Source organism: Protopterus annectens, chromosome 10.part0 (assembly GCF_019279795.1).
Source record: "Protopterus annectens isolate FY-2018-M chromosome 10.part0, PAN1.0, whole genome shotgun sequence".
Taxonomy (NCBI): Eukaryota; Metazoa; Chordata; order Ceratodontiformes; family Protopteridae; genus Protopterus; species Protopterus annectens.
Window position 1 is genome coordinate 1296818034 of NC_056744.1, and position 10000 is coordinate 1296828033.

Sequence of the window (10000 nt, forward strand, 5' to 3'; positions counted from 1 at the left end):
AGACAGTACATTGTAAATGTTGCAGCATTAATATCCTTTAGGTAACAATAGCAAAGCTTGCTCAAATGTATGCACAAATATTTATTTATTTATTTTATTTGCAGTTTGTTTGCCAGGATGATCCATTGGGCCATGAGGAGCTCGTTTTCAATGGAGTCCTGGGGAGAAAAGTTCCAAAAAGTACAAATATGACAGTATACAAAGTTACACAAATTACAAATATATGAGAATTATAAAATACACAGTTACAAAGTTACAAAAATTGGCATTTGCAGGATCAAATTGGTACAATGCATTAAAAATAATTCATTTCAGACAAATTAAAAGTTCAATATACTATACTAGTTCCTATAATTTATTGCTAGGCATTATAAAACTACAGGAGGTTGTTCACAGATAAGCTAGCTTGTAGAGAGTAGATAAAGTCAGGGAAGTTATGTAGAATGGAAGCAAGAACATTCCCATTGTGAAGTTAGGTGTGAGTGGAGCAAGATTTCAAAGGCAGAGAGACTATAGGTGGTCCTGATGAGAGGTGGGAGAGAATTCCAATGACATGTTACCGAGAAGGATAGATGTTTGCCTGGTGGGCATGCAGGTTTATGTACTATTAAGTTTTGGAAGCTGGATCATAGATGTCTAACAGATAGATGCATTTGGAAGGTAGAGGCAAGGGAGGGGCAGAGAGAGTGGCTGAAAATAAATTTGTGTGCTTGGATAAGTTGAATGTAGGTAAGGTAATTGGGCTTCAAGCCAGTTCAATTGATGTAAGGAAATGTAGAGATGGGCAGTGGATTTATGGCCTGTTGCAAATTTTGAAATGTTATAGTAACAAGAGAAGAGTTTTGACTTGAGGGAAGACTGCAGATTAGTAAAGATGGAGGGGCCGTATAGTAGGGAAAGGATAAGATAAGTGGTAGTGAAAATGAGCCTGTTGGAGGTAGAGATATAATGGTTTGGGCAGTAAAGCATGCCACATTTATTGTAGGTTTTTTTGATATTCACTAGTAGATGGCTATCATATTTTAGCTGATCATCAAGTACTCCTGATAGTTTTGCAGTGGAGACTATTTCAAGAAGGGTATTGTTTTGGCTGGTGATAGAGAAAGAGTTTTTTTCTAGGATAGTAGTTTTAGAAGGGATAAATAACATGAGTTTAGTCTTGGTTCCACTGAGTGCAAGATGGTTATCTATCATCCGTTGTACAGTAGAAAAGAAGCATCCTGGGTTAGTTTCGCTAATGAGGAAATGGAGGTGGCAGAGCAGATTATAGTTGAATCACTGGTGTATTGGATAAGGTTGGCATTTGGGATGGCATGGTGGAAGTTGTTTATGAAAATATTGAATAGAAGGGGACCTAGAATAGTACCTTGGGGCACACTTGTGGGAGTATTCAGGAAAGGTGAAGTAGCTTTTTTCCACCTAACTGCTTGTTGTCTATTTGACAGATAGCTAGTGAACCAGTTGATAGAGGAGTGGGATGGATTTAGTTTAACGAGTTTAGTGAGTAGAAGGTTGTGAGAGATGGTGTCAAAAGCCTTGGAGAGGTCTAAGAGGAGGATGGACATGATATGACCAGAGTCACTGGACTTGTTGACAGTTTCTAGGAAGGAGAGGAGATCAGTAGTGGTGTATGGCCGGGTCAGAATCCATGCTGGAAGGGAGTAAGAAGGTTATTATTTATGAGATGGGGTAAAAGTTGTAGGTGGATGCATTTTTCGAGAAGTTTAGAAATGGGAGATAGGATAGCGATAGGTCGGAAATTAGGAATATCATTGCTGTTGCTCCCTTTGTGGAGTGGAATAATAAAAGCTTTTTTTCCAGAGCTGGAGAACATTTCTTTCTGAGATTGATTGGTTTATTAGGCTACAGATAGGGAAGGCAACAGCTTCTGTGGCTATTTTTAGGAAGTAAGAGGGTATCTCATCGTGTGCATTAGAGCATGGTTTCGGGTTTAGAAGAAGTTTTTTTACGGTAGAGATGGGGATAGGATTCATGGAGAAAGGAGGGGGATGGGGGATGAAGCTATTAGAGGAGAAAGAGTTATGTGGAGGTGAATGTGGGGGAGCAGAATTATTAGTAAAGGAAGAAGTGAGCTTGGCTTTGCAAGCCAAGGAGAGGGAAGATTGCAAGTCAGTGAGGAACAATCAGAGAAGTGGATAGCAAGCACAGAGGTAAGAAGGGCACTGGAGTGAGATACTAAATTGCTAAGGGAGACAAGGAGGAAAGCAAAGAGGTTCACAGAGGTTTATAGGGGACAACAGAACAATAATAGCATAGACAAAGTGTTAAATAGCAATTAGAATAGGAAGACTTGGTTAGCAGTAGATAAATGGTGCCACCTAATGGACACATCAGTAACTGCAATGAAGGGCCACAGGCACTTGGGGAATGGGGATGGACTGAAGGGAGCAGTGGGGTCCACGGTAGGCTGCTATCATTCGCACATAGGGATTCAATACAGCTATAGAAAAAATACAAATTACTTCCAGAGGGTACATACACTTTTAGTTTAGCTGGCACTTAAGAAAGTCAGTAGCGACACAGAGAGTTCTGTAAATTCCCTGTAGGAACCTCAGTTCATGGACGGGAAGCCAGGGTACCTCATAGGGTGGCAGAAGACACCTAGGAAGGTTTACACGCGGCAGGGAAAACTGAAAGAAAAAGGATAAGTATCAGTTATAATCAAAAAGTATCTTATCAACAATGTTAAGTAGAGAGAGAGGAATTAGAGTTTGATGTTTTAGATTGCAGTGAGAGTGAGTGCAAGGGAGGAGGAGGGGGCAATTAGGTTGTCTTTTAATCTAAATTATGACTGTAGTATGATATTAGAATATTGGCAGTAATCACAAGAATATAGGCAGCAAATTTCAAATTCAGTTAAACAGCACTCAGAGAAAATATGAAAATACAGTGGAAAAAAAGCAGTATATCTATGTAAGGATACGAGCATTTCAGGAATATACATATATGGATAAAAATACATGAGTATGGGGAAAAAACATTGCAGGAGTAACAGCAGTTAAATGCAATATAATATTAGAGACAACTCAAGGAGGTAAATACACACTTTAGAATATTTCTTGGACTTTAAGTTAAGACATGAGGGACAGAAATTACCATACAGAAAACTCAGCATAGAATGGGCAATTCAAAGTAACATCAGCAATCAGGAAACAAAAAGAATAAAACACATTTATTTATCTAAAGTATGGAAAAGCAGTATCACATAGAGCAGCAGGCCAACTATTCTAGTGAAGGGGGTGGCCAGGGAGAAAGAAAAAAAACACAATTAGCTATCTACGTAGTAACAGGATATAGTATCACATATAGCAGTAGGCTAAAACCAATTATTTCCTAGGAGGGAGTTGCCAAGTATGAGAAAGTGATAACACAATTAAGTATCTCAACAATTACACAGTGCAATGTCACACAAATGTACACAGTAATGTCCACAGGACCCATTTTCTATCCTTTAAAATTATTAGCTGAAATACTAATACCACAAGTTTTACCCAGATCCATTCCACTTTGGTCAGATTAGCCAAGGGGTTCCTCATTCCCAAAAACTAAAATTCAGGTTCTTGTATAGAGAGTAATCTTTTTGAGGGTACCCACTCAAGTGTCTTCAATAGCTTTGACCATGCCTGAGCTGAAGATGGTCACAACAAAAGAATACGCGCATAATCTGCATCAGGGGATTTATAGCTCCAATGGGTTCCTTCTCTTCTGAAGCCTTTAGTGCCTCATGTCAAGGGAATAATCTGCCAGCAATGTACAAATTTATATGGCACAAATGCTTTCATTGGAGTCTGAGAGGAAACCCTCCTGGAGGTTAGGATATCCCTCATTGATTGTCATCCATACTTATATTTCTCATAGCTTCCATGTATCATTTACATGAGTAATAATATGATGATGTTTCACAAACAAGGCCTTATACCAGTAGTGTATCATGCCCTTGGGGGAGAGAATGGTCCTTATGAAATGTTGGTACTTATTTATCTCAGTCTCTTTCTCTTACTCCACTCTCTTTTCTAGCACTCTGCTGCAGCCCTTACAATGGGGATGGCTTCAGAAGTATTGCATCACTTCTACTTCATATAGCATCCAAATGGGCTTCAGTCAAATGCTCACTCTCCCAAATATAACAATCTGTGCCACCTGGGCATATGCCAAACATCCAGGAGGGCCATCCCTCCCTTAAAGATTAGAGCACACAGCTTCCTTCTTTATATTTTAGGGCAAGTAGCATTCCACATATAAGACACCATCAGCCTCTGCTACTTGAGTGGAAAAGACAAATGGGTCACCTGTGGCAAGTGACTAAAAATATATAATTTGGCAAAAGGCACATCGTTATTGCTGCCACTTTTGACAGAAATGTAAGGTTCAAATCAAGACACATCTGCAGCATACACCTTGTGTCCTTCACAAACAGTCTCATGTTCCTTTTTACTAGAGTAGGTAAATCATAGCTTAGCTCAATGCCCATGTACTTCACTATATGAACTATAGACAAAGTCAGGTTTTCTTTTCTAGTTAACTCCTCCCATACTGTGCTATTAAGAGGAAAGAAAGTTGAATTTTTATTGTCGACCTTTGACCCCAAAAGTTCACCAAAGTGCTCAAGAAGAGTAATGACCCTAGGCCCATTCCTAAGATGGTTATCTATCCAGATCACCCCATCATCTGCAAACCAGGATGAGGTAATGTTGGATGTGGGGTTGTATCTTATCCACCAACCAGAATAAACATCATGGGTGATAGAGGACAGACTTGCCCCCCCTTCCAAAAAGAAAGGGCTTTGACAGCATCTCTTGCATTTCCACTCTTGTCATAGGTTCCTTATATGATTGTCTACAGTGCTCTAAAAATGCCCCTTTAATCCAATATGCTTGAAGGGCATCCCAAAGAAACTCCCAATTCAGGGAATCAGCTGCCTTGTGAATGTGAAAAACAGCACCATCCAGTGGAGCATTGAAGTTTAGTATGACACAGCTCCTTCATATTTAACTATAACATTATCACCCCCCCACAAAAACACACTTTTCTGCCCTTGAAAGACGCCATCTGCATTGGATTAATTAAGTCAGACATCAATTTCCCTAAATGTTTTGTCAATGAATTGGTGAAGATTTTTGTTTCTAACTGCAATAGGGAAATAGGGCAGAAATCCTGTGTTTCTAGAATTGTCTACACTTTGCCAGTAAAATCATTTTTCCAGTCTGCATGTGTAGGGAAGCTTCCCTTGTATTCCTGTCTGTGTAAAGAGTTCCAGTAGATGCCCTACCAGTAAATCCACAAAAAATGTATAAAACTCTGCTGGTAGACCATCTGGCCTTGAATCTTTCCCATTCAGAAGTGCCTATATGCTCTTCCTCACCTCCTCAATTGTAAGAGGCTGGTTCAGCTTCTGTAATTCCACCTCGTTTACTTGTAGTAAATTACGCTGACCTAAAAATCCTGCTCACACTAAAGAATCAGATCCCTTCTCTCCCATGTATAACATGGCTAGGAAATTCCTAAGACGTATTGATACATTGAGCTACAAAATGTACCACATAATTGATATCACAATCTTACTACTTTGTTCCACCAACCTTCGCACAAGCATCGTGGGTGACCTAATTCCTTTTGTCCAGTGAACAAATGCCATCTTTCCCATCTTTGATTTATTTTCATACAATGCAGGGCTTTGCACTCCTATCTGAGTTGCAGGATGCGGTTGCTGAGCCAAGCCCTTTCCTTACCTGCTGAATTGTACTAAATCTCCAGTTTCCCTATCCATGATTCTAGGTGATTGATCTTATCAGATTGCATTTTACAGACCAAACACCCCCACTACAGTTTCCCAATTTTTAACTGATTCCTTGAAGTTTTCTCCAACCCAGAACAATATTACCTCTGGTTCTTTCAAGTTTCTTTCTGTAGCTACTGATTAACAGCTGATCTGTATTTGGGGGATCGTAGCAAAATATTGTCTAACTTCCATGTCCTTGCTTTTCTCTTCTCTTATAGACTTTGTCTGGGAAAACACATAATTGTGATCAGACAAAACTGAGGTAGCATTGGTTACCTCCTTAACCTCCCCTGCAACATGAGAACTGATCATACCTCTCAACCTCTTAGAGAATGAAATCTGGACAAAGCCAGAAATAATGGGGAGACAAAGGCCCAAAAATAGGGTCAATTTTAAAATATTGCTCTTACAAACTTAGAAATTTGATAGAATAACAGGTTTTGTGTTAGCATGGATTTTCTGAAAGGTAGGAATTCTGAAACTCAAATGTCTGTCATTATTTTCTGACTTCAGTCTTTAATGACTTGCCAATGTTTTGCCAGAAATCCAGTTTTATGGAAAATGGACTGAAAATAGGAGGCAAAAATGTGGACATTCTGTGAAAATCTATACAGTTGAGAGGTATGAAACTGATAAGGACATAATCTAACGAAGAAAATGTCCCTGGCTGGCAGGCTATAAATGTAATCCCTTTCCTGCAGATGGTATGCTCTTCATATAACTTCTAGCTGCAAATCATTTACCATCTTGTTGAAACCTTTTGAAGACATGGTCATTCTAAACCAGCTAGTGGATCTATCCACCCTAGGGTCCAAAGACCCATTGAAACCCCCCCCCCCCAATTACTATATACCACAAGCTCCCTAACTCTAATGATGCAGTGGTGATTTGCTTTAGAAAACCAGAGTAATCTTCATTCAGTCAATAGAAGCATCCTAGCGAGAATATCCCCATGTGCAGACTTTAGTTATAATCCATTAGCCCCTCTACAATACACTAAAATGGCCACCCCTCTCTGAGTTGAGGCCCTACCATTAAGCACCCCAACCCCTTCCATTTCTTAATAAATAACTCAGATCCTTGCAGCTATCAAACATATAATACTAAAGTAAATGAGAATGCCAACAAGATACACAAGCAACTGACTGAACAATGTATTCTTGGAGAATATTAAATAAGCAGAACTACCAACAAAAAATTGGATCAGCGGTAGCCTCCTTAGGCTTCCTGCCGCTATGCACACAGAAACTTTATTATATTCGAATAGTGTTACCTACTCTCGCCCTAGCCCCACTCACTGCTGCAATCAATGACTCAAAATGGAGGTTTAACAACATGTAGAAGCCTGCAAGTTTACTCAGCTTCTGAACAGTCCAGCTGATGTAGTCATAACACAAAGCAAATGCAGTTAAGATGCCCTTCCCCAAAAATGCTATCAAATCAGGTTCCTAGGGATGTTATGGTCCCATTTTAGGACTGTACACCAACAAGCGACTTATACACCTAAAAAAAAAAAAACAGTACCCTTCATGTTAGTAGTACCATGGGGGTCTATATTATTTCAGTGAATGCTTAAAATAGCGAATGCTGTTTAATCGACCCAATAAAATCGAAATCCCTAAATTTCGAGCACATGGAACAGCAATTTTTTTCCCAGGGAAAAAAATCGCTGCTCTGTTAAAAAAAATAAATAAATCCAAACACAAAATAAAGTGGGGGGCTGTGCCCCCCCACAACCCCACTACTTAAATATGCCCCCACAACTCCCGTACTTAAATATACCAACTCCAGGATTGCACTACACTGGAGGAAATGGCAAAGTCCCGAACACAGCCCTGGGAAAAAAAAATCGCTGTTCCATGTGTTCGGGATTTAGGGATTTCGACTTTATTATATCGATTAAACAGCACTCGCTATTTTAAGCATTCACTGAAATAATATAGACCCGTGCCATGTGTGCTATTTTATCCACAGCTTGATCAGTGGCAACCTTATCTTGAGTTTTGTCCAGTTGAATAAGATCATTGGGCAGTGGATCAGAAATACTGAAGTCTGAGTATTTGGCATCTGCATCCCTCCCCCCCACTCAATGGATCATACCTGTTACTCATGGAGATCTAAACCTCATTCCAGGATTGATGTGCCAAGTTTCTGCCTCTTACTGCTCCAAAAAAATGTTTCCCTGAGCTTGTTGCCCTTTGCTTCTTCTCTGGTGATGACTGTCCTGGTGAATTAGGTGTTGACAGTGGTGAGCAATGTATGTCCTTCCTTTTCTGGTCTGTTTGCATTACCTGCTCCTCACTCCTCACAGATTTTGATTGCTGAAGAACAGTCAAAGTAAGGCTTTAACATCTTCTGGAACACAGACTGGCTCACATAGTTTATATACAGGCTAGCAGTGAAGTAAAGCTGGTCCATTGCTCCAAATTCTCTGAGTCTCCTGATGTATGGAGCATGGCCTTCATCTTCATAAATAGTACATTACTGCAATCCAGGGCCACTCTAACTGGACTCCCAGCAAGCATAATATTGTTAAACATCTCTCTGCTTCTTCAGAGCACCAGTTCTCACATATTGAAGTCCAAGAATCTAACTATAAAATGTCTAGGCATTGGACACCTTTTGCTTCAAAGTTACTCCTCTTCTCCTTTCCATCTGAGAGCCCAATGAATCTAAGGTTGTTGCTCCTACTATGATTTTTCCAGGTCATCCACTTTTAAGTCCAGTCTATGTGTCTTTGATTGCAGATCTGGGATTTGCTGGGAGTGGGCACTAGCTACTTCTTTTTGTGCTGAAACCACTGTCTGATGCCTTTCAATAATGCTGGACAGGTTATGAAGGCCAGCCTCCTGTTTTCTCTTCTGGTCTTCAAAACTGCAGTGTCACTTAAGACTGCTTGGACCATTGCAGTAAGCTCTAGCAAGGTTTTTTTTTTTTTTTATCTGTCAGCCAGTTGGGAAGTACTGTTTGCTTGCCCAACATCTTAATTGCATGAAGGGTGCACTGCTTAATCTAAGTGCTAATTTGGTTGGTGAAGATCCCACAGATCCTAGAATTGCTTTGATAAAGCCAGAAAAACACTGAGCCAAGTACAAGCTGCTTCATACTGCCAAACTTCATCTATGGTAAAGAACAAGGCTTTTTAAATTACTATATCCTCACAGGCTATGCCACAACAATTAGATCATGCTCAGGTAGTGCGCTTCTGTGATCACTAAACGTTTTACCCAATATTGTCTAAGTTCTTTTTCTCTTTTCTGTTTTGTTCCTTCACACATCTCATATCTAACATATACTTAACATTCAGACTTATTTTGTGCATCAATCAGTCACGACAATACGTTTAATATCATTTTGAATACTGTTTAAATTTAATGCCAATATTCCTAAGTCTTCTCTTTTCTTTTTCTGAGTTTTACATTTTTCCTTTCCTCCTCTGCACCCAAAGCCCAACAGATTTAGCAACAGTTTCTCCTTGTTCTTCTCCTGTCTCAAAATCTTCCCCTTTCTCCTTCTTCATTTTCTAGTGCTGTACATGTCTACACTTAGGCCAACAGTTTTTTTGTGGTTTGTGCCCTTTTCCCGCATTGAACACATCTTCTTTTATTATAGTCTTGCACAAAGTTCTTCACACCCCACCAAAAAAAGTACTTCAGTTTGACTCCAATACCTCACTATTCCCCATTTCTGATTCACAGTTATAACATTTGAAATATGCTGCAGTTTTTCCTCATGCACATCCTGTGTCACCCACACCTCACCCCTATCCCCTAACCATTACTTTTAGCATATATTTAGTACATCTTCTGTTTCTTAGTGCATTAATGCTGTTATGTAATGTACTTTAAATCACAAAGGTAAAATAATGCTCTCTATAGCTTCATACCTATTAATAATGTCACTGTTCTTTGTTTTGATTATTATCACTGGTCTTCTCTTATAGTTTTGTTGTACTTGTAGCAGTCCTTGTGCTCTTTTAGCTAAAGTCACAACTGTTTTTTTTCCCTTGTTTGCCATTTCTACATATGTAAAAGTGTTTGTTTGTTTTTTTTACTGCTTACAACAACACCCTGTGCCAGGGGCCTGCCTTTAAAATCAGCTTCTCCCCTGACCAAGCATATCCCCAAAACAATATCAGCACCTTCTGGTAATTCATCTCCTTTTCCTAATTCATCTGGCAGCACCTCCTGTGTAGCATCT